Genomic DNA, 27811 nt, shown 5'->3' with positions numbered 1-27811 from the left:
CATTTATATTTGTTCATATAAACAGTAAAGAAACAGAGGACACAACTGAAGAGAGTGACACAGAAGAGAGTGACACAGAAGAGTGTGAAACATTAGAGAGTGACACAGAAGAGGAGCCTGAGGTTTTGGAATTTAATGAAAGTGAAGACAGTGACTCAGAGACCATTCCAGAGCCTCATCCAAAAAAGAGGTTCCTTCAGCGCTTTTTGCAAGAACAATGATTCTTATTCAATTGTATGGACTAATAATAAAATTCTACATTCTTTAATACATAGATTGCACGTGTGTTGTGTGATGCAGATTTAAAACTTATAATACTGTAACAAATCAAATTAGTCACCTAATGAAATGTGCCAAACTTACTAGAGGTTTTTACTTGTTTCCCTTCATGTATTACATAATGACCCCAAGCTGGTATCCACCCCAAAAAAGCTCAATATATTTACTTTAGGGGTATTTCTTTAAACAATAACCATTTTCTTTAGCAAATGGCCAATATCAAATAGCAAACACCATGACTCTTTTAATATATTATATTTCATTTAGTTTTAGAGGGTAAAAGTAAGCAACACTGCAAAGGAAGTGCAAATAGGATGCAAATAGTGGATCATTGCTGTGAGTTACCCATAGATCACAATAAACAAAATAGAATTTTTTTCAGGATAAATCTAAACAGAAAATAAGCAATATTGAGGGTGTTGCCGATATGGTATGCATAGGAAATGGTTAAAATATTGTGGTAAACCAGCATCAACAATTTTTCAAGAATACAGTAGTTGTCACACAGGTAAATATCAACCGATCTGAATATATCAAACAGGTCACCAAGAGATATCTGATACATTTTCAAAGCTCAGAGATTTTTAATCACCATCATGAGAAAAAAAACTTGTCTGATGTATACGTACATGTGAGCGAACCTTTAAAGGAGTGATGAGAGCATCCTACAAGTGCAAATCAAAATGAAACTAAATTTACGACGGTTATGTCAGAAAAATTATTCCACAGCCCCAATATGTAGAGTGTTTTATTCTGCACTGTGACACCTCAGTAACATCTGAAATTCCAAAAAAGGTAACATTATATACTATATTGTATACATCATGACAAATTTCTTGTTACTGCAACAAAATATAGCAATGTAGCCAACAACTGACTAATACCATGAAATAATTTTCATAATTTTCAGAAACATTGCACGGTTAACTCTGAATAGTGTGAATATTTATGAAATAAGGAAGATGGAAGCATTTGTCAGCAGATAATCACGTGGAAGAAACAGAACATCAGGTACATTTTGAGTGGATCTTAGCAGACCTTGATCTAATTTAGAATCTGGTCTAGGATTACAGGTTTAATGTAAAGAAATGTTACCACAATTCCTGAAGATAATATATTTATGATGATGTAGTAGCAATGGTTACTTTGTTGCTGTAATTAGAATTGCTAAAAGATTAATTTACTTTACTTTGTGAAAGGAACAGGAGTGGAGATCAAGGTGATGAATAAATCTATTAAGTCTTCAATTTTTGCCTCCAATACTATAAAGAGAATTACATTTACTTTTCTAAGCTACCAGTGTATTAAGGATTATCAGCTATAAACCGCCATGGCTATGCATATAAGGGTCTTGTCTCAAAAGCTTTACAAGTTTTAATTCTGTATCATATAGATAGGGAATATTGTACTATATTGTAAATAAATTTTCACCAAACAAAGTAGTGAACAATGTGTGAGGATGCTGGATGGCAGGAAATTCATCTAGTCTTCTGGAATAAAATATATGAACCATATCTGTATGACAACTGCCATTCAGTAATTTTTTGTCAACAAGAAATCAATGGCTGCTATAATATCAAACTATATTATAATACAAACTATTAAAAAGCATTTAAGTTTATTTAGTTAATATCTGGCTTTCGATTATAGAAGATAATTTGCCGGTTAACTATATTCAAATTTGTTGAAAACAGAAAACCTAGAAGTAGCTCTAATATTAAGTAACCAAATTGACAATGGCGCTTCTGTACTAAGGTAAATTAAAGGTTCGTTTATTTGGGATATAATTAAAAGAATCTAAATTAACATTAAGATTATGGCCAATAACAAAAAAAAAGTTTTGTTGCATCTCTAATAGGATTAAACATACTGTCTTAAGGCCTTTTTACATTTAGCGATGAATCAGTGATCCCGACCACGATATGACCCGGTCAGGATCGCTGGTGCATCACTAAATAGTCGCTAATGAGCTGCCAAACAGGCAGATCTCAGCAGCGACGCAGCAGTCTTTACTTACCTGTCGCTCGTCGGCGCCAGCAGGAAGCCGCTAACAAGAAATGGACCAGGCAATCATCAATAACCAGCGGGGAAGCCAGTCGGAGGTAAGTATCACATGTAGCGATATCTCTAGCAATATCGCTGCTGCGTCACAAAACCGGTGACGCTTTAGCAATATTGCTAGCGATTTCGCTATGTGAAAGCCCCCTTTACTGCAACATGCAAATCAATGGAAAATTACACTGACACAGGTATAATAGGGAAATATGTATGTAATAGGGCAATGTAAAGTACCCAGTAGACAGTTGAACGTAACTGGGTTTGTGATGCACCTCACATTTTGTTAGTGTTCTCCTTTCAAACCAAAACTTAGTCATTTGTCATCCAAACAATGTTTAATTGTATTGTGCAGGCAACTATAGAGAGAAAAATGTATAAGTAAGCATGTAGAGAAAACTTTATAATGCAAACTTACTAAATTTTGTACACTTTTTCCTGTAAATCTAGCATAATGAAAAATCCTAAATAAATTCAAGGTAGAAATATAAATTGACTAGAGCATTTATGGTAGAAAATAATCTTATCCTGCTGATCTTTGTAAAACTTATGCTTGTAAAATGAATTATCAAGGTTCATTTTCAAAAGTAGGTAATTGTTAACTCCGAGTCAATATAGTAAAGCAACTTACTAATACCCACATTTTATATGTCCCCCCATCTATTACACAATAGATTACTCATCAATACAAGTCAAGTCATTAACATATAAGAAAATGTAATAAGGTACAAGTAATAATCACCTAGTTTATAATAAAGTGTAAAATTCAGTTAAAGAGGTATTCCCATCTCCAAGATCTTATCCCAATATTAACAAAAACGGCTAATTAAAAATCTAGATTAATCCACTTTTTGTCCACCAATTATACAAATGGCACTTCCAAATACAACTTACAAAACATAAAGGAACAGTGATAAACTGTCACCAATAGAAGAGAACCATACATGAACACAAAATTCTGATTTTAATGATTAAAAATCAATAAAATTCATCGATCTTTTACCTGTTTGATATGTAGTACAAATAAGGGATACTACAGCTGTATACCAGCATATGATTAAAGGGTGCACATGTGGTAATTATCATTAAGGCCATGTGCATAATCTAACTGGATACCTTGTGTCATTCTTTTTCATGTGATGTAGTGATATCCTTTTCTTTATTATTATTATTATTATTATTATTATTATTATTATTATTATATATGTGCAATATCTAATTTTCATTATTGTAAATATCAGTGGTTGTTATTGTCCCCATGGGGTATGTTCATTGTAATTAAAGAAAAGCAGTTTATTTTTATTGATTTTTAATGATTAAAATAAGCAGAATTTTGTATTCACGTAAGGTTCTCTTCTATTGGTGACAGTTTATCACTGTCCCTTTTGTTTTGTAATTAAAAATCTAGTATACTGTAGTTCTTCTGATTCGCTATGTAGCTGATGCACTTTATGGGATTTAAAACTGTATATTCCATCTGGCATAGTATGTATGTCACTTTTAATGGATGGATATGTTATTTTTTGCAATTATTGTTAAGTACTATTATCAGGTACACCCCTATATACAGTGGGGGAAAAAAGTATTTAGTCAGTCAGCAATAGTGCAAGTTCCACCACTTAAAAAGATGAGAGGCGTCTGTGATTTACATCATAGGTAGACCTCAACTATGGGAGACAAACTGAGAAAAAAAAATCCAGAAAATCACATTGTCTGTTTTTTTTTCATTTTATTTGCATATTATGGTGGAAAATAAGTATTTGGTCAGAAACAAGCAATCAAGATTTCTGGCTCTCACAGACCTGTAACTACTTCTTTAAGAGTCTCCTCTTTCCTCCACTCATTACCTGTAGTAATGGCACCTGTTTAAACTTGTTATCAGTATAAAAAGACACCTGTGCACACCCTCAAACAGTCTGACTCCAAACTCCACTATGGTGAAGACCAAAGAGCTGTCAAAGGACACCAGAAACAAAATTGTAGCCCTGCACCAGGCTGGGAAGACTGAATCTGCAATAGCCAACCAGCTTGGAGTGAAGAAATCAACTGTGGGAGCAATAATTAGAAAATGGAAGACATACAAGACCACTGATAATCTCCCTCGATCTGGTGCTCCACGCAAAATCCCACCCCGTGGGGTCAGAATGATCACAAGAACGGTGAGCAAAAATCCCAGAACCACGCAGGGGGACCTAGTGAATGAACTGCAGAGAGCTTGGACCAATGTAACAAGGCCTACCATAAGTAACACACTACGCCACCATGGACTCAGATCCTGCAGTGCCAGATGTGTCCCACTGCTTAAGCCTGTACATGTCCGGGCCCGTCTGAAGTTTGCTAGAGAGCATTTGGATGATCCAGAGGAGTTTTGGGAGAATGTCCTATGGTCTGATGAAACCAAACTGGAACTGTTTGGTAGAAACACAACTTGTCGTGTTTGGAGGAAAAAGAATACTGAGTTGCATCCATCAAACACCATACCTACTGTAAAGCATGGTGGTGGAAACATCATGCTTTGGGGCTGTTTCTCTGCAAAGGGGCCAGGACGACTGATCCGGGTACATGAAAGAAAGAATGGGGCCATGTATCGTGAGATTTTGAGTGCAAACCTCCTTCCATCAGCAAGGGCATTGAAGATGAAACGTGGCTGGGTCTTTCAACATGACAATGATCCAAAGCACACCGCCAGGGCAATGAAGGAGTGGCTTCGTAAGAAGCATTTCAAGGTCCTGGAGTGGCCTAGCCAGTCTCCAGATCTCAACCCTATAGAAAACCTTTGGAGGGAGTTGAAAGTCCGTGTTGCCAAGCGAAAAGCCAAAAACATCACTGCTCTAGAGGAGATCTGCATGGAGGAATGGGCCAACATACCAACAACAGTGTGTGGCAACCTTGTGAAGACTTACAGAAAACGTTTGACCTCTGTCATTGCCAACAAAGGATATATCACAAAGTATTGAGATGAAATTTTGTTTCTGACCAAATACTTATTTTCCACCATAATATGCAAATAAACTGAAAAAAAAAAACAGACAATGTGATTTTCTGGATTTTTTTTTCTCAGTTTGTCTCCCATAGTTGAGGTCTACCTATGATGTAAATTACAGACGCCTCTCATCTTTTTAAGTGGTGGAACTTGCACTATTGCTGACTGACTAAATACTTTTTTTCCCCACTGTATCTATCACATGCACTTGATCATTGACTGAAAACTGTCCACATCTCCACAGACCAAAACGTTGCCACGATGGGCTAATAAAAGTAGCTCTTTATCCACTGAGCATGATATGATGCCTCCATTTTTTGGATTTCTACAGTTGAGGTTTGATCTTTGCCTGGGGGGATTTTCTCCCAATTTTTCATTTTTCTTTTTGTCTTTGTGCTGCTCTAGTTCTCTTTTTTTCTGTGATTAAAGTAAGCAATAATGCTGGATTAAGTCTATATTTACCTATGATTTTAATGCAGATTACAGTATTGTGATGGAAGAACCAGATTTTTGTGGGTATCTTTTTACTTTTTGCTGTCTCTTTATATGGTTCAGAAAAGTTCCATGCACATTATAAAACAAAAACTGTATTCTTGAGAATACATTTTCTTTTTTTAAAATTCGAGGATAATGGAATAAGTTTAAACCATCTTCAGTCCTAGGATCATTCAGTATTAAACATGCATTTTCTAGTCAATTAGAGTAGATTTTTAGCCAGCCTCTTAAGGTTCTGCAAAAGTGGTTGACAGCTAACATTTTGCTTCACTGGCACAAAGCTAATTACAAAATAAAACAAAATCAAGTACAATTAAATTTCATTTGAATACCATTGCCTCACTCTAAGATTACAGTATTAAACCCCTTTTTCCAGTCCATGCTTTTCAATGCTGCAAATTTGTGGGGAATTTATTTACTAAAATTTTTGTAAAACATTTTGCTGAATATTAGTGATTACTGAATTACATCCTGTTCAAGGTAATTCAATATCAAGGCTAAAGGTGAACAGTCTATATTGCCATAAAGATCTACCAGGAAGCCACAGCTCATATATGAGCTGACCGCAAGACAAAATGTAAAGCAAATCTTCACTATACAGGTATATATGGATCATGATGAGGCATGCTGGAGGATAAAGCAGGGTGGATGTGGAGCCACAATGTATGACTAGAGATTTATCCAACTATTTTATAGTCTTGGTTATCACATTAATAGGGAAGTCAAACAATTTTTAAACTAAAATCCCTCATTGCTAGCCAGCATGTTGTACCAGAGGTTTGCTTTGTCATGACTGATGCATTTTAATAGGATTATTATTATCTGGTAATACATGGCGCAATATAATTTTTCCATGTTTGACATTTTTTGGAGATCACATATATGAGAATCATACTCTAAATGCTATATAGAAGTGCAGACGTGTGGGGCTGATTATCATGAATACATACAAGACAGTACAGAGCGGAGCCGCTTTCTGCTCTCTAAAGTGTTATCATTATCTTGTATAATCTTATATTGTATGACCGAATAAAAAATTCTAAATTTTTTAATACATAGATTGCACGTGTTGTATGATGCAGATATAATACTCATAATACTGTAATAAATCTAATTAGTCACCTAATGAAATTTCCTAACTTTGTAGAGGTTTTTACTTGTTTCCCTTCATATATTACATAATGACCCCAAGCTGGTATCCACCCCAAAAAAACTCAATGTATTTACTTTAGGGGTATTTCTTTAAACAATAACCATTTTCTTTAGCAAATGGCCAATATCAAATTAAAAAAAGAGTCATGGTGTTTTCTATGTATTATATTTCATTTTGTTTTAGAGGTGCGATTAAGCTCCATGTAGCTCTTAAATAAATCTAAATATAGAGCTTAGGGTAAAAGTAAGCAACACTGGAAAGGAAGTGCAAATAGGATTCAAATAGTGGATCATTGCCGTGATTTACCCATAGATCAATGGTCAATATCAAATAGCAAACACCATGCAACCTTTTTAATATATGTAAGACTTCAGTGTTTTTTTCCTTTTTTAAATTGTAAGGCTTTATTTAAAAAAAAAAATCATACTCCAGTGTTCAGCTCTGTCAGTGGCTTATTTTTCTTGGTATCAGACATATTGAATTACCGGAAGGATAAAGGGGAGGATTGGCACAGCTTATAGATTAGGGTACTGTGCCGTACACCCAGAAAAAGTAAATGTGACCAAAGGAAAGGGAGGTGTACATAAATCACTAGTAAATCAGATATATAGAAATATGAAACAGCGTGCATACAAAAATGTGGGATCAAATTTAATCAACATGATGAACATCAACATGTTATAAACATTTTAAAAGCAAAAAAGGCGAGGTTGACCTTGGGGGTAAAACTTAGAAAATATCGGCATTTGTTGCCGATCTGCAACAAGGTTTGACTCTGTTGTTGCAATCCGGCAACAAAAGTCAGCCATTTTGTTGCCGGATGGCAACAGGGCTTACTCCGGTCTATTGAAATTTGGGGAGGGTCATTTTTGGAGTATCACCATCTCTCTATAGCAATATATAGGGACGGATGGGGGCACTTTGTAAATTGGCGTTACGAGACGCTTACGCATGCGGTGGGAGGAGCTAATTTTAGTTCTGGGGTCCAGGAACGTTTCTGCACGAAAGCTCTCATTCTGCGGCCTGAAATATCGCTCCTGATGGGGTCTACGCAGAAAAAACGTAAAAAAGTTTTTTCCTTAAAAGCGGCTACTGCGTATTTGGATGCCTGTTTTTTGGACAATTAGCCGGCTCTCACTTTGCAAAATGTAATATTTTGAAATTCCACAAGTAGCCACTGTTGAACAAAATATATTTTTTTAAATGCAAAAGTGTAAAAACACCAGATGGCGCTATTGCTCCTTTTATACATTCAGCCAGCTAAAAAGATGATTTTCAGTCCAAATAGTCGGCTCTCATAAAAGTCAGAGACGGCTCTTGGTAAAAATATAGATTACTATAGCCAGCTCTAATCCTCGGTATGTAATTTGTTAAAAAACACAATACATTTAGGTCCGATTTTGATGAAAAAGGAGTGTCGGTCATGTGCAGAGCTCTGTAAGCGCTTCTGTGGTCAAAACCGCATGCGTTTTGGGCGGACAGTTTTGTTAATCTGCGTAATTGTTGCTAAATATCAGATTTGTGCGATATCTAAAAATGCGCACATGGTAAAAAAACGTATGTGTTGTTGGCGCGATATTGGAAATGTGCGTGTAGTACGCTCTAAAAACACTTAGACTTGCGCTAAATCCTATGCAAAATTGCTGGTTCAAAAACAGTGTACGTTTTTGTCAGGATTTGACCAAAAATGAGAGCCGGCTAATTGTGCCAAAAATGAGCACAATAGCCGGCTCTCATCCTCAGTATATCATATTCAACAGTGAGAGCCAGCTAATTGTGCCAAAAATGAGCACAATAGCTGGCTCTCATCCTCAGTATATCATATTCAACAGTGAGAGCCGGCTAATTGTGCCAAAAATGAGCACAATAGCTGGCTCTCATCCTCAGTATATCATATTCAACAGTGAGAGCCGGCTAATTGTGCCAAAAATGAGCACAATAGCTGGCTCTCATCCTCAGTATATCATATTCAACAGTGAGAGCCAGCTAATTGTGCCAAAAATGAATGCAATAGCCGGCTCTCATCCTCAGTATGTCGTATTCAATAGTGAGAGCCGGCTATTTGTGCAAAAAATGAGTACAATAGCCTGCTCTCTTCCTCAGTATGTCACTTTAATGTGAGAGCAGGCTGTCTGGCTCTGTTGGGCATTTCTGCCCCCTCAAGCCTGCACCACCAGGACCCTTTTTATCCATGGACTGCCATGCTCTGACCCCCTGAATTCAAATTCCCTAGGGAGCAGGGTGACAAGTGATGTTGCTGTGTGTAGGTGGCCTCCTTGATGATGTTCCTGCCAAGTTTGGTTTTTCTGGATCCCTTCTGCAGAGGAGTTAAGGGGTTTGAGAACCCCCAAAACTGCCCCAGACTGAAAATGTCTTTTCAAATCTGCCGTAAAAATCAGACATTGGGGCCCCTGGTGCGACTGCTGGTAAGGCCAGAGGGGCCATTGAGTTGTCATTTGAAAGTTAATTACCAGACTGAGGTAAGACTTTATTTTTCCCCTGTTTCCCTTTTTTGGCCTTTAATCTGTAATTTTCAAATCCTTCAGTTTCCCCTAATAAGACATTTTTTGCCTGTAACCTGTGATTCTAACATTCGTCATATTTTTTTTTACCTGAAAACCATCTCTCTAGACAAAAAATCAATTCCAATTGCCAGCTATCACCCTCTGAATGTTTTTTTTAATAGTGAGGGCCTGCTTCCTGCATACATGCCAATAACACTTAGAATATATAATGTAATATAATAGAGAGACAGGCCTAGCTTCTATTACACACATATAGAGCTAAAAGTTACATGTAAAGTTAGTTCCCTTAGCTAAGGTATTAAGACATGTCTGGTAATTTATCCTGAGATTACAGAGTCTGCAAGTTTTGTATCTAGCCAGTTAGAAGTGACTCATTGCAACACTTACAGACAATGGCGTTTACCATATGTCTGCAGAGCTAAAGTAATGAAAAAGAAGCTGAAGGAGATAGATATCTATCTCTATCCCCTGCAGGGTTTTGTCTCTCTCTTTTTATTTTCTTTTTAACTGTTCAATGTTGCAGATTGATGGCTATAACAGGGGCCCCAAATTCTATATTGGACAACAGATTTGAGAAGACATTTTCAGTCGGGGACAGTTTTGGGGGCTCTCAAACCCCATAACTCCATTGCAGAGGTGGTCAGGCAAACCAAACTTGGCAGGAACATCATCCAGGAGGCCACCTACACACAGCAACATCACTTGTCCCCCTGCTTCCCAGGGAATTTGAATTCAGGGGGTTAGAGCATGGCTGTCCATTGATGAAAAGGATCCTGGTGGTGCAGGCTTGAGGGGGCACAAATGCCCAACAGAGCACCACACAGCCCCAAGAACTGTTCCCTCACCTCAGTCTGGTAATTAGGTTTCAAATGACACCCCAATGCCCCCCCTGGCATAACCAGAAGTCCCACTAGGGGCCCCAATGTCTGATTTGGACAGCAGATTTGAAAAGACATTTTGAGGCCTTGGGTCGGTTTTGGGGTTCTGAAACCCCACAACTACCCAGCAGAAAGTACAAGGCAAACTAACTTGGCAGGAATATTGTCCAGGATGCCACCTACACAGAGTCATCACTTGTCCCCCTGCTGCCCAGGGAATTTGAACTCAGGGGGTTAGAGCTGGCTGTCCATTAATGAAAATGATCCTGGTGATGCCAGCTTGAGGGGGCACAAATGCCCAACAGAGCACCACACAACCCCAAGAACTGTTCCCTCTCCTCAGTCTGATAATTAGCTTTCAAACGATACCCCATTCGCCCCTCTGGCTTTACCAGAAGTCCCACCAGGGGCCCCTATGTCTGATTTGGACAGCAGATTTGATAAGACATTTTCAGTCTGAGGCAGTTTTGGGGGTTCTTAAACCCCTTAACTCCTCTACAGAAGGGGTCAGGCAAATCAAACTTGGCAGGAACATCATCCAGGAAGCCATATACATACAGCAACATCACTTGTCCCCCTGCTCTCCAGGGAATTTGAATTCAGGTTCAGAGCATCTGTGTCCATGGATAAAAATGTTCCTGGCGGTGCAGGCTTGAGGGGGCACAAATGCCCAACAGAGCAGCACACAGCCCTAATAACTGTTCCTTCACCTCAGTCTGGTAATTAGCTTTCAAATGACACAACAATGGCCCCTCTGGACTTACCAGATGTTCCACCAGGGGCCCCAATTTCTGATTTGGACAGCAGATTTGAAAAGACATTTTCAGTTAGGGGCAGTTTTGGGGGTTCTCAAACCCCTTAACTCCTCTGCAGAAGGGGTCAGGCAAACCAAACTTGGCAGGAACATCAACCAGGAGGCCACCTACACACAACAACATCACTTGTTCCCCTGCTCCCCAGAGAATTTGAATTCAGGGGATCAGAGCATGGCTGTCCATGGATAAAAATGGTCCTGGTGGTTCAGGCTTGCAGGGGCACAAATGCCCAACAGATCACCAGACAGTCCCAAGAACTGCTCCCTCAGCTTAGTCTGGTAATTAGCTTTCAAATGACACCTCAAAGGCCCCTCTGGCTTTACCAGAAGTCCAACCAGGGGCCCCAATGTCTGATTTGGGCAGCAGATTTGAAAAGACATTTTCAGTCAGGGGCAGTTTTGGGGGCTCTCAAACCCCATAACTCCTCTGCAGAAGTGGTCAGGGAAACCAAACTTGACTGGAACATCATCCAGGATGCCACCTACACAGAGCAACATCGCTTGTCCCCCTGCTCCCCAGGGAATTTGAATTCAGGGGGTCAGAGCATGGCTGTCCATTGATAAAAATGGTCCTAGTGGTGCAGGCTAGAGGGGGCACAAAAGCCCAATAGAGCAGCACACAGCCTTAAGTACTGTTCCCTCACCTCAGTCTGGTAATTAGCTTTCAAATGACACCCCAATGGCCCCTCTGGCTTAACCAGAAGTCCCACCAGGGGCCCCAATGTCTGATTTGGACAGCAGATTTGAAAAGACATTTTGAGGCTTTGGGTCGGTTTTGGGGTTCTGAAACCCCAGAACTACCCAGCTGAAAGTACCAGGCAAACTAACTTGGCAGGAATATTGTCCAGTATGCCACCTACACACAGAGACAACACTTGTCCCCCTGCTGCCCAGGAAATTTGAACTCAGGGGGTTAGAGCTGGCAGTCCATTGATGTAAAGGATCCTGGTGGTGCAGGCTTGAGGGGGCACAACACAGCCCCAATAACTGTTCCTTCACCTGTCTGGTAATTAGCTTTCAAATGACACCCCAATGGCCCCTCTGGCTTTACCAGAAGTCCCAACAGGGGCCCCAATGTCTGATTTGGACAGCTGATTTGAAAAGACATTTTCAGTCTGGGGCAGTTTTGGAGGTTCTCAAACCCCATAACTCCTCTGCAGAAGGGGTCAGGCAAACCCAACTTGGCAGGAACATCATCCAGGAGGCAACCTACATATAACAACATCACTTGTCCCCGTACTCCCCAGGGAATTTGAATTCAGCGGGTCAAAGCATGGTTGTCCATGGATAAAAATGGTCCTGGTGGTGCAGGCTTGAGGGGGTACAAATGCCCAACAGTGCACCACACAGCCCCAAGAACTGTTCCATCACCTCAGTCTGCTAATTAGCTTTCAAATGACACCCCAATGGCCCCTCTGGTTTAACCAGAAGTCCCACCAAGGGCCCCAATGTCTGATTTGGACAGCACATTTGAAAAGACATTTTGAGGCCTTGGGCCGGTTATGGGGTTCTGAAACCCCACAACTACCCAGCAGAAGGTACCAGGCAAACCAAGCTTGGCAGGAATATTGTCCAGGATGCCACCTACACATAGAGACATCACTTGTCCCCTTGCTGCCCAGGGAATTTGAATTCAGGGGGTCAGAGTATGACTGTCCATTGATGAAAAGGATCCTGGTGGTGTAGGCTTGAGGGGGCACAAAAGGCCAAAAGAGCACCACACAGCCTCAAGAACTGTTCCCTCTCCTCAGTCTGGCAATTAGCTTTCAATGACACCCCAATCGCCCCTCTGGCTTTACCAGAAGTCCCACCAGGGGCCCCAAAGTCTGATTTGGACAGCAGATTTGAAAAGACATTTTCAGTCTGGGGCAGTTTTGGGGGTTCTCAAACCCCTTAACTCCTCTGCAGAAGGGGTCAGGCAAATCAATCTTGGCAGGAACATCATCCAGGAGGCCATCTACATTCAGAGACATCACTTGTTCTCCTGATCACAAGGGAATTTGAATTCAGGGAGTCAGACCATGGCTGTCCATGGATAAAAATGTTGCTGCCGGTGCAGGTTTGAGGGGGCAGAAATGCCCAACAGAGCACCACACAGCCCCAAGAACTGTTCCCTCACCTCAGTCTGGTAATTAGGTTTCAAATGAAACCCCAATGGCCCCTCTGGCTTTACCAGAAGTCCAACCAGGGGCCCCAATGTTTGATTTGGACAGCAGATTTGAAAAGACATTTTCAGTTAGGGGCAGTTTTTGGGGTTATCAAACCCCATAACTCCTTTGTAGAAGGGGTCAGGCAAACCAAACTTGGCAGGAACATCATCCAGGAGGCCACCTACACACAGAGACAGAAGCTGTCCCCCTGCTGCCCAGGGAATTTGATTTCAGGGGGTTAGAGCTGGATGTCTATTGATGAAAAGGATCCTGGTGGTGCATCCTGGAAGGTATCCTTCCGCACTGTATTCCTCCGCCACTTAAAAGAAAAAAGTCCCTAGTCTCACTTTATGCCATTGCTGCGTGGGAAATTCCCACACAGCAATGGCATAAAGTGAGACTAGGGACTTTTTTTTTTTTAAGTGGCGGAGGAATACAGTGCGGAAGGATACCTACCTTCCGTCATTGGATTCCTGCGGCCCGTAGAGAAAGGCAGCATCAGCTGATGCTGCCGTTCTCTACCCAAGATCGTCGTGGGACACACTCGTGGACTGCTTCGGATCATGGGTGAGTATTTTTGTGGTTTGTTATGTTAATATTTATTCCGTAAAAGACAATGGCTTCGGGGAACAATGTGACAAGTATTGGTAAGTATGTTACTCTATGTTATATGTACTGTATGTCTATGTATGTATTGTATGAATGTATTGTATGTAGCATGCATGTAGTATGTATGTAGTATGTATGTAGCATGTAGTATGTATGTAGCATGCATGTAGTATGTATGTAGCATGCATGTAGTATGTATGTAGTATATATGTAGCATGTAGTATGTATGTAGCATGCATGTAGTATGTATGTAGCATGCATGTAGTATGTATGTAGCATGTAGTATGTATGTAGCATGCATGTAGTATGTATGTAGTATATATGTAGCATGTAGTATGTATGTAGCATGCATGTAGTATGTATGTAGTATGTATGTAGCATGTAGTATGTATGTAGCATGCATGTAGTATATATGTAGTATGTATGTAGCATGTAGTATGTATGTAGCATGCATGTAGTATGTATGTAGCATGCATGTAGTATGTATGTAGCATGCATGTAGCATGCATGTAGTATGTAGCATGTATGTAGTATGCATGTAGTATATATGTAGTATGTATGTTACATGTAGTATATATGTAGTATGCATGTTGCATGCATGTAGTATATATGTTGTATGTATGTTGCATGTAGTATATATGTAGTATGAATGTAGCATGTATGTAGTATGTAGTATGAATGTAGCATGTATGTAGTATGCATGTTGCATGTAGTATATATGTAGTATGCATGTTGTATGTATGTAGCATGTAGTATATATGTAGTATGTATGTAGTATGTATATATGTAGTATGTATGTAGCATGTAATTTTTATTTTTTTTTTACATTCAACACATTAGCCGGATGATGGGACTACTACTGTCCCATCATTGGCTAATGTGTCAATCACTGTCATGGTAGCAGGCATCGCCCGATGGGACTTGTAATCCCATCGGACGATGCCTGCACAGACCCCCGAAGCCTGCACAGCCCCCCCGGGGGCCGGCACAGCCCCCCGGAGCCTGCACAGACCAACGGCAGGCCGGCACAGCCCCCCGGCAGGCCGGCACAGCCCCCCGGAGCCTGCACAGACCACCGGCAGGCCGGCACAGCCCCCCGGCAGGCTGGAACAGCCCACCGGAGCCTGCACAGACCCCCTGGCAGGCCGGCACAGCCCCCCGAAAGGCCCGTACAGACCCCAGAGAGGCTGTACAAGGCAAAAACAGGGTTTTTCTTATTCCGATACCGGAAGTCCCATAGACTTGAATTGGACTTCCGGTATCGGAATCGGCGATAACGATACTTTTTTTTTTAAGATCGGCCGATCCATTCCGATCTGATACTTTGAAGTATCGGACGGTATCGCTCAACTCTAGTGGTGACATCACACAGGTCCTTTAGCCTGCACCAAATATTATATAATGGTGGCATCACTACATCACCCCCATTGGCTTCATATACAACCCATCCCAGGTTGTGCCATCGCTATACACAGCATTCATATTCTAACTTTACTTTCTTACAGTCCACACCTGATTCACTGCTGTAAAGCTGGCAGCGCTGTTCAAGCACCATGTATTTCCTTCAGGAAATGCCCATCTAGTTTTAAATGATCACTCAATGGCTACTTCATGTGGTGGTAAATACTGACAGTAACCAAAAATGTGAAGTGAATTATCACTATACAGATATGTATAGATCATAGTGAGACATGCTGGAAATGTGTATTTGGAGAGGCAAAGCATGATGGAGGTAGAGCAGCAATGCCTCACTGGTAATGTTATATCCAAGACTATGTGGTAGATAAAAGTGATAATTTGGCTTAATTTGAGTTAATGTTACAATCTTCAATGCTAACCACCATGTTACACCAGAGTTTTGCTTTGTGGCTCCAGATGTAATAGGAGTATACTTATTATTACATGGTAATTTATGGTGCCATTTTACTTTTACATGGATGACACTTTTGGACATTAAATGTCATTCTGAAGTGTAGACATAAAAGTCTTGTGCATTTTGTGTATATGTGGGGCTGATTAGCATAAATACACAAGACTGTACAGAGGGGAGCCGCTTTCTGATTTTTAATTGTGTCACAAGAAACTTAAAAACCTAAGAACCTTTGTCCACTGGTTTTACAAAAGAAAAAAAAACAAATAGTAGCTAAACAACAACTTCACCCTGTATTGTGTTATCAGTAGGGGGCTGTGAAGCCAAGTGACTTTGGTATTTTAGAAAGATCGACATCTTTTAAATGAGGCCCAAGTGTCACTAGTGCTTTGGACCTGATCTTCATGTTTCTTTGATGGTTAAAATTGACACATTGATTAGTGTTTTATTCATGTGTTTCACATATGGAAATATAAATTGTAAAGTGTCTGCTACTGAGCAATGTTAATTGCAAACTGTGTGCATTTCATGATTTTCAGACTTATGGGCAACTTTGATCTGATTTTTTTGCATGAATCTTTAAAAATATAACTAAAAAAGGAAATCATTAGTTTACAATTACCTATGTTGAACAGAACTCAACCCTTTTACTCAGTTACATATACTAATAGTTTCAGAAAAAATCAATACCAAATTTAAAGTCAGATACAGATAAAAGGATAATACCCCGAAATGGAAAGCTGCAGCTAATTTTGCCTCATATTGATAAAATTAAAAAAAAGGATTTTCTATCCCTACAATAGAAGTCAAATATATCCCCTTAATCAACTTGACATCATTTCTCTATTTCAATATTATTCAAAATACTAGAGACAAGCAGATCTTGCAAAACATGAGCAGCAAGTTGTGTGGAGTTTCTGTGAAATTCGATTCACAGAGCAGTTATTATCCCCCACTTATATGTTACATGTTATTTTCTATGAAACCACAAAAAACAGCACAGTATAAATTGCCAATAAAATATAAATTTTATTATAAATAATTAACCATATTTATACATAATAGAATACAGACAAAACTAACACCAGAGATACTGCTATCCTAACAGGGAGCCATATTATACATTACCCACAAAATATTTGAAACCTTATTATTTTTTGGGCAAGGTGGAATATGGCTCCGTGTTAGGATAGCAGTATCTCTGGTGTTATTTTTGCCTGTATTCTATTATGTATAAATTTGTCTATTTATAATAAAATTTATATTTTATTGGCAATTTATACAGTGTTGTTTTTGGTGGTTTGATATTGATTTCAGTTTTTGCCACATAATTGTTGTTTTTTTATGTTATTTTCCATGGTCTCTTCAGACCATAGACCATTATTACAGAAAAAACACATGCCTCACCAGTCATCTTCAAATAGGCATTGAGCAATGATGTATCATATCTGGTCCTCAGGGTCTTTTCTATTGGCCGACATGAGCCACATCTTTGGAGTCTTCTCTCTTGAGTGAGACTTCTGGTAATGAACAGATCCTGAATGTCAGTGCATGTCAAAATTTTATCATAATTTGCCTGTTGAAGAGCAATAACTCCAGAGATTCAATGTATAATGGTAAAATAAAGATGTCTTGATTAACGGACTATACGCAGCGAGCAATGGAAAGGTGAGGGTGATTAATTCTATTTTAATTTAGAATTTTTTTATATTTTGACTCTTGCAGTATTTCAAATAATACAAGTGAGTTCACCCATCACTAATAAAATACAATTAGTCCTCAGATTCATTTTTTGCACTTTACATGTGTGGTCATTGTTTTAACCAATCCCTTTTTTGATAGGAGCCATATGAGACATTAAACTTTTTAGAATGCCCTGACATTTAACAGCCAGAACACATTTCTATTGGTTGGACTAGACTGAAAAAGGCTCTTTTACTGATCACAATTTTTTTTCTTTGAACCATTTATTGCTATACAGAATCTTGAATTAGGTATGCTGATGAGTGAAAATTGATGAAATTATACTTAAAATCCTGCTTTCTCAACCATTGTGAGACTGGTCGACATGAGTATTCACATTTCTTTAATAAAACATGGGTGCCATCTAGGTTTGCTATGTTAGATAAGGTAGCATTCAGAAGTGGAGGAGATTCCTGGGTGTTTGCATTTCACTAATGAATAAAGGGAGGAGCAAAACACTCACGATTTGTATAAAAGGTGAAGACAGCTTGGTAGCTGCACAACTCTTCTGCTGTTTGTTGGTGACTGGTCACTAAGCATTTGTGAAGAAATAACAATGGATACCCAGGCACAGACAAACCCTGAAAAGGTAATGTTTGCTTTTAGTTTTAATTTCTAGAATTATCAAAGAAATAAGATATTTTAGGATTTTTCATTGCCTGTTATTTTGCAACTTTCCTTAAATGTTTAACATTTCTAATATGTATATTAAAATTGACAGTATTCTGAATTACTAAAGATGACTGGTTAGCATGTAGGAAATAGGCCAATGTCAGAGGATCTAGTTTATACAATTTTTCTATGGCCTACATATTTGAAGATAGGGCTTAACAATTTTAAGGGAGTAGTTTTCATGAAAGGCTATTTTGTTATTGGAGGATAGTCTGATCTGAAATTTTTTGCATATTCTAAAAAATACAATGTCACCTTAGTCAATATAATGTCTTTAATATAATGCAATAGCTTTTCTACAGACCTCAACTAATGCTTCTGTCTGTCTCTCACACAGATATGCTGCTGCGGCCCCGTGCTCAGTTCTACATACCCAGAAGAGGATTGGTACCAAGATATGGGTTGTCCGGCACATGGAGATACTCCAGAAGGGGAATCGATCTGCCTGACCGATCTAATGCAGCAAGGTCCATTTAGGAAGCGGCCAAGGCTTTTGCCATCGCATGTCAAAACATTTATATTTGTTCATATAAACAGAAAAGAAACCGAGGACACAACTGAAGAGAGTGACACAGAGGAGAGTGACACAGAAGAGGAACCTGAGGTTTTGGAATTTAATGAAAGTGAAGACAGTGACTCAGAGACCATTCCAGAGCCTCATCCAAAAAAGAGGTTTCTTCAGCGCTTTTTGCAAGAGCAATGATTCTTTTTCAATTGTATGGACTAATAATAAAAGTCTAAATTTTTTAATACATAGATTCCACGTGTGTTGTGTGATGCAGATTTAAAACTCATAATACTGTAATAAATCAAATTAGTCACCTAACGAAATGTGCCAAACTTACTAGAGGTTTTTACTTGATTCCCTTCATGTATTACATAATGACCCCAAGCTGGTATCCACCCCAAAAACACTCAATATATTTACTTTAGGGGTATTTCTTTAAACAATAACCATTTTCTTTAGCAAATGGCCAATATCAAATAGCAAACACCATGACTCTTTGAATATATTATATTTCATTTAGATTTAGAGGGTAAAAGTATGCAACACTGCAAAGGAAGTGCAAATAGGATGCAAATAGTGGATCATTGCTGTGAGTTACCCATAGATGACAATAAACAAAATAGAACTTTTTTCAGGATAAATCTAAACAGAAAATAAGCAATATTGAGGGTGTTGCCGATATGGTATGCATAGGAAATGGTTAAAATATTGTGGTAAACCAGCATCAACAAATTTTCAAGAATACAGTAGTTGTTACACAGGTAAATATCAACCGATCTGAATATATCAAACAGGTCACCAAGAGATATCTGATACATTTTCAAAGCTCAGAGATTTTTAATCACCATCATGAGAAAAAAAACTTGTCTGATGTATACGTACGTGTGAGCGAACCTTTAAAGCAGTGATGAGAGCATCCTACAAGTGCAAATCAAAATGAAACTAAATTTACGACGGTTATGTCAGAAAAATTATTCCACAGCCCCAATATGTAGAGTGTTTTATTCTGCACTGTGACACCTCAGTAACATCTGAAATTCCAAAAAAGGTAACATTATATACTATATTGTATACATCATGACAAATTTCTTATTACTGCAACAAAATATAGCAATGTAGCCAACAACTGACTAATACCATGAAATAATTTTCAGAAACATTGCACGGTTAACTCTGAATAGTGTGAATATTTATGAAATAAGGAAGATGGAAGCATTTGTCAGCAGATAATCACGTGGAAGAAACAGAACATCAGGTACATTTTGAGTGGATCTTAGCAGACCTTGATCTAATTTAGAATCTGGTCTAGGATTACAGGTTTAATGTAAAGAAATGTTACCACAATTCCTGAAGATAATATATTTTTGATGATGTAGTAGCATTGGTTACTTTGTTACTGTTATTAGAATTGCTAAAAGATTAATTTACTTTACCTTGTGAAAGGAACAGGAGTGGAGATCAAGGTGATGAATAAATCTATTAAGTCTTCAATTTTTGCCCCAATACTATAAAGAGAATTACATTTACTTTTCTAAGCTACCAGTGTATTAAGGATTATCAGATATAAACCGCCATGGCTATGCATATAAGGGTCTTGTCTCAAAATCTTTGCAAGTTTTAATTCTGTATCATATAGATAGGGAATATTGCACTATATTGTAAATAAATTTTCACCAAACTAAATAGTGAACAATGTGTGAGGATGCTTGATGGCAGGAAATTCATCTAGTCTTCTGGAATAGAATATATGAACCATATCTGTATGACAACTGCCATTCAGTAATTTTTTGTCAACAAGAAATCAATGGCTGCTATAATATCAAACTATAATATTATACAAACTATTAAAAAGCATTAAAGTTTATTTAGTTAATATCTGGCTTTCGATTATAGAAGATAATTTGCCGGTTAACTATATTCAAATTTGTTGAAAACAGAAACCCTAGAAGTAGCTCTAATATTAAGTAACCAAATTGACAATGGCGCTTTTGTACTAAGGTAAAGTAAATGTTCATTTATTTGGGATATAATTAAAAGAATCTAAATTAACATTAAACATTTTTACTTCAAGACCTGGCATCAAGATTATGGCCAATAACAAAAAAAAGTTTTGTTGCATCTCTATTAGGATTAAACATACTGTCTTAAGGCCTTTTTACATTTAGCGATGCATCAGCGATCCCGACCACGATATGACCCGGTCAGGATCGCTGGTGCATCACTAAATAGTCGCTAATGAGCTGCCAAACAGGGAGATCTCAGCAGCGACGCAGCAGCGGTCTTTACTTACCTGTCGCTTGTCGGCGCCAGCAGGAAGCCGCTAACAAGAAATGGACCAGGCAATCATCAATAACCAGCGGGGAAGCCAGTCCGAGGTAAGTATCACATGTAGCGATATCGCTAGCAATATCGCTGCTGCGTCACAAAACCGGTGACGCTTTAGCAATATTGCTAGCGATTTCGCTATGTGAAAGCCCCCTTTACTGCAACATGCAAATCAATGGAAAATTACACTGACACAGGTAAAATAGGGAAATATGTATGTAATAGGGCAATGTAAAGTACCCAGTAGACAGTTGAACGTAACTGGGTTTGTGATGCACCTCACATTTTGTTAGTGTTCTCCTTTCAAACCAAAACTTAGTTATTTGTCATCCAAACAATGTTTAATTGTATTGTACAGGCAACTATAGAGAAAAAAATGTATAAGTAAGCATGTAGAGAAAACTTTATAATGCAAACTTACTAAATTTTGTACACTTTTTCCTGTAAATCTAGCATAATGAAAAATCCTAAATAAATTCAAGGTAGAAATATAAATTGACTAGAGCATTTATGGTAGAAAATAATCTTATCCTGCTGATCTTTGTAAAACTTATGCTTGTAAAATGAATTATCAAGGTTCATTTTCAAAAGTAGGTAATTGTTAACTCCGAGTCAATATAGTAAAGCAACTTACTAATACCCACATTTTATATGTCCCCCCATGTAATACACAATAGATTACTCATCAATACAAGTCAAGTCATTAAGATATAAGAAAATGTAATAAGGTACAAGTAATAATCACCTAGTTTATAATAAAGTGTAAAATTAAGTTAAAGAGGTATTCCCATCTCCAAGATCTTAACCCAATATTAACAAAAACGGCTAATTAAAAATCTAGATTAATCCACTTTTTGTCCACCAATTATACAAATGGCACTTCCAAATACAACTTACAAAACATAAAGGGACAGTGATAAACTGTCACCAATAGAGGAGAACCATACATGAACACAAAATTCTGATTTTAATGATTAAAAATCAATAAAATTCATCGATCTTTTACCTGTTTGATATGTAGTACAAATAAGGGATACTACAGCTGTATACCAGCATATGATTAAAGGGTGCACATGTGGTAATTATTAGAGTTGAGCGACATTTGGTTTTTTAGGGTCGCGTTTCGTTTCGTGAAACCCGACTTTTCCAAAAGTCGGGTCGAGCAAGATCGTCCGATTATAGGGAAAAGTCGGGGTCGTCCCGAAACACGAAACCCAATGTAAGTCAATGGGGAATAAAAGTCGGCAGTGAGAGGAGGACAGGAAACACACCTACAGTGCCCATTTGAATGCCAAAAGCATCAATTCTTCTTACTTAAGCTTGTCAACCTTAATTAACTTCATAATATAAGTTACGCACTGAAAAATGGGGGTTATTTGGCTAAAGTTGTGGGGGGGGGAGGGCTGGCTGCAGGTTTTCATGTGCCCTGGGCGAAAGAGCGCCCCTTTAACACATACCACAACTCATCATGCTCCGATACGGCAGATAATAGCGGTATAGTACAATGAAAAATACCTCACTTTTTACATCTCATGACGAGGCCCATCTATTTCTCCATACAGAATCATTGGTCCCATATAATGTTTGAAACAGTATATGATGAGCTCCACATAATGCTACAGTATATGTTGGTCCCCATGGATGAAGCTCCACTGTCTTATGGGCCAAAATAATTCTCCAAACATAATGGGCCCCATTTCTAATGCTCTAGTGTATAATGGGCCCTGTAAATGCTGCTCCAGTGTCTGATGTCCACCTTTGGAATGTTCCAGTGTATGGTGGGCCCCATCTATCATTCTCCAGAGTATAGTGCTCCCCAAAAATTGCTGTCCCAACATTGAAAACAATCAAATAAGTCTCCTCGCTAGGGAATCCCTGTACTTGTCTGGACAGGTGCTGTAGCTTGCTTAACAGCTCGCCAGCCGTTCTCACGCCCAGTATGGATTGCACGTGATTGCACAATGGTTAGAAAGGGTACCGTATCCCCGGATAACATGTATGGATAGCGTACACATTCAAAATATATGTCTCAGGAGGCAGGCTCAGACGGTGTTAGGCCCAGTATGGATTGCACGTGATTGCACAAAGGTTAGAAAGGGTACCGTATCCCCGGATAACATGTATGGATAGCGTACACATTCAAAATATATGTCTCAGGAGGCAGGCTCAGACGGTGTTAGGCCCAGTATGGATTGCACGTGATTGCACAAAGGTTAGAAAGGGTACCGTATCCCCGGATAACATGTATGGATAGCGTACACATTCAAAATATATGTCTCAGGAGGCAGGCTCAGACGGTGTTAGGCCCAGTATGGATTGCACGTGATTGCACAAAGGTTAGAAAGGGTACCGTATCCCCGGATAACATGTATGGATAGCGTACACATTCAAAATATATGTCTCAGGAGGCAGGCTCAGACGGTGTTAGGCCCAGTATGGATTGCACGTGATTGCACAAAGGTTAGAAAGGGTACTGTATCCCCGGATAACATGTATGGATAGCGTACACATTCAAAATATATGTCTCAGGAGGCAGGCTCAGACAGTGTTAGGCCCAGTATGGATTGCACGTGATTGCACAAAGGTTAGAAAGGGTACCGTATCCCCGGATAACATGTATGGATTGCGTACACATTCAAAATATATGTCTCAGAAGGCAGGCTCAGACGGTGTTAGGCCCAGTATGGATTGCACGTGATTCCCAAAGATTAGAAAGGGTACCGTATCCCCGGATAACATGTATGGATAGCGTACACATTCAAAATAAATGTCTCAGGAGGAAGGCTCAGACGGTGTTAGGCCCAGTATGGATTGCACGTGATTGCACAAAGGTTAGAAAGGGTACCGTATCCTTGGATAACATGTATGGATAGCGTACACATTCAAAATATATGTCTCAGGAGGCAGGCTCAGACGGTGTTAGGCCCAGTATGGATTGCACGTGATTGCACAAAGGTTAGAAAGGGTACCGTATTCCCGGATAACATGTACGGATAGCGTACACATTCAAAATATATGTCTCAGGAGGCAGGCTCAGACGGTGTTAGGCCCAGTATGGATTGCACGTGATTGCACAAAGGTTAGAAAGGCTACCGTATCCCCGGATAACATGTATGGATAGCGTACACATTCAAAATATATGTCTCAGGAGGCAGGCTCAGACGGTGTTAGGCCCAGTATGGATTGCACGTGATTGCACAAAGGTTAGAAAGGGTACCGTATCCCCGGATAACATGTATGGATAGCGTACACATTCAAAATATATGTCTCAGGAGGCAGGCTCAGACGGTGTTAGGCCCAGTATGGATTGCACGTGATTGCACAAAGGTTAGAAAGGGTACCGTATCCCCGGATAACATGTATGGATAGCGTACACATTCAAAATATATGTCTCAGGAGGCAGGCTCAGACGGTGTTAGGCCCAGTATGGATTGCACGTGATTGCACAAAGGTTAGAAAGGGTACCGTATCCCTGGATAACATGTATGGATAGCGTACACATTCAAAATATATGTCTCAGGAGGCAGGCTCAGACGGTGTCAGGCACAGTATGGATTGCACGTGATTGCACAAAGGTTAGAAAGGGTACCGTATCCCCGGATAACATGTATGGATAGCGTACACATTCAAAATATAAGTCTCAGGAGGCAGGCTCAGACGGTGTCAGGCACAGTATGGATTTGACTGCCCAGATTACACAGCGGAGGAGCAGGGAGAGGTAAAGATTGCAATTGCTGGGGCCCTGCCCAAGCAAGGGGGGCCCACTCGTGGGCATCGGTACTGGCACTGGGCCCCTCATAGTACAGCGGTGTGTCTGACGGCGGGTGTGCACCACCACCGTCAGAGACACTTGATTGCACTATGAGGGACCCTGTGCCAGTGCCCGCGCCCAAGAGTCGGCCTACCCACCTGTCCAGGGCAACGGCACTCGCACGGTGTCGTGCGGTAGGTGGTGACCCCGGCCATGGGGGGGGGAGGCAGCACAGTTAGGGAGTTTTAGAAAGTGGCATATGTTGATGTTGGACATTCAGCTGATGCAAAAGGCAAAATAGGTGAAGTACCAGGAAGAGGTGGACCAAAGCAAGCCATTTTTCTGTCACCCTATGTGTCATCAGGGGAAGGTGGGACAAAATCCTTGGAAACCCATGCATGGTTCAATTTAATGAAGGTTAGATCATCCACATTTTGGGTTGACAGACGGGTCCTTTTTTCTGTCAGGATTGATCCAGCTGCACTGAAGACTCTTTCCGATAGCACACTTGCAGCTGGGCAAGCGAGCTCCTGTAAGGCATATTGGGCCAATTCAGGCCAGGTGTCCAGTTTAGCGGCCCAATAGTCAAAGGGGAATGACCTGTGTGGGAGAACATCGATATGGGAGGAAAAGTAGTTTGTAACCATAGTTGACAACTGCTGTCTCCTGTCACTTTCCATCGATGCAGTATTACCAGTTGTGTGAGCGGTATTTGAAAAATCAGTCCACAACATTGTCATGAAACCCCTGTCTCCAACGCCACTTCTGCTGTGTGCACCACGAACACCTCTGCCAAGCTGCCCCCGGCCCGTACGGCTCGTGTGAGAACCATCACCGCTGCTGTGTGCTGGGAATGCCTCAAGCAACCGATTTACCAGAGTTGCTTGTTTATTAGCCAATATTAGGTCAAGGTTCTCCTGTGGCATGATGTTTTGTAATTTGCCTTTATAGCGTGGATCCAGGATGCTGGCCAACCAGTAGTCGTCATCGTTCATCATTTTGGCAATGCGGGGGTCCCTTTTTAGGATCCGCAAGGCATAATCTGACATGTGGGCCAATGTTCCCGGTGTCAATGATGCACTGCGAGTGCTGGGTGGAGGAGCACTTTCTGGCAAATCCACATCCCTCCAGTCACGCACAAACCCTGTACCAGACCTTACCACGCCAACATTTTCACTTGCCCCACGAGATGCATCCTCCTCCCCTAAGTAATCATCCCCATCATCCTCCTCCTACTCCTCTTCTTCCTCCACCTCGTCCAGGAGAGGTCCCTGAGCAGACAATGGCTGAATGTCATCAAGGATTCCCTCCTCCTCTTCCTCCTCATCAACATTGGCTGCAGACGCCTGCTCCTTAAGGTGCGTCAAAGTTTGCATGAGCAGACGCATAAGTGGGATGCTCATGCTTAGGATGGCGTCGTCTGCTCTTACCAGCCGTGTGCATTCCTCAAAACACTGAAGGACTTTACAAAGGTCTTTCAGCTTCGACCACTGCACGCCTGTCAACTCCATGTCTGCTCTCAAAGTGCCTGGCCGTGTATCCTCCCACAAATGCATTATGGCCTGCCTCTGCTCGCACAGCCGCTCCACCATGTGCAGGGTGGAGTTCCACCTTGTTGCAATGTCGATAATGAGGCGGTGGTTGGGAAGGTGGAGCAATCGCTGCAGCTTCTGCATACGAACGGAGTGTACAGGCGACCGGCGGATGTACGCCCACAGTCTCCGCACCTTCTGGAGCAGGGCTGTTAACTCCGGATAATTTTTGAGGAAGCACTGCACCACCAGGTTCAAGGTGTGAGCCAAGCAAGGTATGTGGCTGAGTTTTGAAAGGGCTATGGCTGCCACAAAATTACGCCCGTTATCACTAACTACCTTGCCTGCCTCAAGATGTACACTGCCCAGCCATGACTCAGTTTGTCGCTTCAAGTACTCGGCCAGCACCTCGGCGGTGTGTCTGTCGCCCAAACACATCATCTGCAACACAGCCTGCTGACGCTTTCCACTAGCTGCTCGATAGGGGGACACATCGTGTGCAACAGTGGCAGATGCAGATGGAGTGCTCGTACGACTGCGCTCTGTGGACGAGCTTTCGCTTCTGGAGGAGGAGGTCGAACGCCTACAGCCAACTGTTTCCTATACCGTGGGCTAGGCAGCACTGTCCCACCACCGCTGTCCCCTGTGGACCCTGCATCCACCACATTAACCCAGTGCGCAGTGATGGACACGTAACGGCCCTGGCCATGCCGACTGGACCATGCATCAGTTGTGAGGTGCACCTTTCCGCTCACTGACTGCTTGAGTGCATGGACAATGCGGTCTTTCACATGATGGTGGAGGGCTGGGATGGCTTTGCGAGAGAAGAAGTGGCGACTGGGTAGGTCATAGCGTGGTACTGCATAGGCCATGAGTTCGCGGAAAGCTGTGCTTTCCACCAACCGAAAGGGCATCATCTCAAACGAGATTAGTTTGGCAATGTGGGCGTTCAAACCCAGTGTACGCGGATGAGAGACTGAGTACTTTCTTGACCTACTCATAGTGTCTGGGAAGGTGAGCTGGACTTGAGAGCTGCATATGGTGGAAGTAGCGGTGGACAGGACGGACTGAGAGAGGGTTGATGATGGTGATGGAGTTGGTGTTCTTTCTGATGGCCTAGAATCAGTCTTTCGTTGATATAACAGTGGGATTCCCTGACTGCTGTGGCCTTGCAACGACACCTCAACATTTGCTGCTGTGCTAACCGGTGGGCTTACAGTGGGGGAAACAATGTAGCGTTGCTGACTACCTTCGTTGTGATCAGTTGCACATGTGGCACTTGAGGTTTGGTGTTGTGTCCACGCTTGCAAGTGCATGCTGGTTAAATGTCTAAGCATGCAACTGGTATTCAAATTTTTCAGATTTTTCCCTCGGCTAAAGGTCTTTGCGCACTTCTTACAGATAACCTTGGCCTGATCATGAGGATTTTGTTCAAAAAAGTGCCACACTGCACTCTTCCTACTTTGGCA

Source organism: Dendrobates tinctorius, unplaced genomic scaffold, assembly GCF_039654945.1.
Source record: "Dendrobates tinctorius isolate UK_male_01 unplaced genomic scaffold, ASM3965494v1 ptg000056l, whole genome shotgun sequence".
Lineage (NCBI taxonomy): Eukaryota > Metazoa > Chordata > Amphibia > Anura > Dendrobatidae > Dendrobates > Dendrobates tinctorius.
Note: the sequence above shows the minus strand (reverse complement) of the source record.